The sequence below is a fragment of the Hippopotamus amphibius genome, chromosome 2, assembly GCF_030028045.1.
Source record: "Hippopotamus amphibius kiboko isolate mHipAmp2 chromosome 2, mHipAmp2.hap2, whole genome shotgun sequence".
Lineage (NCBI taxonomy): Eukaryota > Metazoa > Chordata > Mammalia > Artiodactyla > Hippopotamidae > Hippopotamus > Hippopotamus amphibius.
In genome coordinates this window covers 176594826-176596493 of record NC_080187.1, presented here as the reverse complement: position 1 = coordinate 176596493, position 1668 = coordinate 176594826, and positions in this window count along the sequence as shown.

The following is a 1668-nucleotide window of genomic DNA, read 5'->3' as shown; positions in this document are numbered from 1 at the left end:
TGTGAGTAATGTATATGTGGCAATCCCAATCTCCCAACTCATCCCACCAACCCCCTTTGCTTTCCCCCCTTGGTGTCCGTATGTTTGTTCTCTACATCTGTGTCTCTGTTTCTGCCTTGCAAATAGGTTGTTCTGTACCATTTTTCTATATTATGCATATATGCATTAATATACGGTATTTGTTTTTCTCTTTCTGAGTGATGTTCTAATTTTTTCAGTTAGAATGTTCATGTGCATTGTGCAATTAAAATTTAATTAAAAATCATTATTCGATAATTTTTGCTGCTGCCAAGTCATTCTATGAGATTTTGAGATTTCAAAGTTTCATATGTTCATATTAAAAATTAAGAGTTTATCAATTCTAATATATTGTATACTCTTTTTCCCCTGGCTGAAAAGAAGTAGATGATAACGTTGTTTGAAATTGCTCTGTTTCAGACCACTCTGGGGGTTAAGCACAGTGTACCCCTGAGCTGACTGATTATAGGCTTGATTTATGAAGCATATGCTCTCCGTCTTCACCAGTACTTGGAAGGGGGTTTGTGGGTCATCCATATGAATGGCCTCTTGGGACATGCTGGGAGAGGTTAATATTTCAGGTGTGATCCAATGTTATCCTTCATATTTGTTTTACTCAATTAAACAAATATTTATAAGTTAATACATGCCAGAGGCACTGGAAATATAGAGAAAAATAGGACACATCCCTGCCATTGAGGAGCTTCTATTTTGTGGGACTGGAGAGAGAACTATGGTTTAACTTAAGATTTTTTGACTTTATGATGGTGTAGAAGCAATATGCATTCAGTAAACCTACTTCCAATTCTACATTTTAATCTTTTCCTGGTCTAGTGGTATGTGGTATGATGCTCTCTCGTGGTGCTGGGCCGTGGCAGTGAGCCACAGCTCCCAGTTAGCCACACAATCATGAGGGGAAACAACTGATACACTTATAACTACTCTGTATCCATACAAGCATTCTGTTTTCCACTTTCAGTACAGGTTTCAATAAATTACGTGAGATATTCAACACTTTAATATAAAATAGGCTTTGTGTTGATGATTTTACCCAAATATGGGCTATAAGTGTTCTGAGAATATTTAAGGTAGGATAGACTAAGCTATGATGCTTAGAAGGTTAGGTGTATTAAATGTGTTTTTGACTTAGATGTTTTCAACTTATGATGGATTTATTGGAACATAACCCCATTGTTGAGGGATATCTGTATTTGAAAGTTGCTAAGAGAGTAGATCTTGAGTTCTCATTACAAGAAAAAAATTGTATGTGAACTGATGGATTTAATTAAACTTATGTGGTAGTCATTTTGCAGTATATACATATATCAAATCATTATGTTGTATACCATATATATACATATACATAATATATAAAATGTTACATGTCAATTATATCTCAATAAAACAGGAAAAAAACATTTTACTATACTTGCTTTATCATACACCTATCTATTTAGCCACATATTAATATATTTTTGATGCATTTCAAAGTGAATTGTGAACATCTGTTTCCTACATTTTAATAAATATCATTATTCATTTATATCAACATTTATTGAGGTCTATTCTGTGCTGGACATTGTTTCATGCATACTGGAAGAGTCCTTTTTAAAAGGGCATATTCAAAGAATCATTCTTTTATAGAGTAAA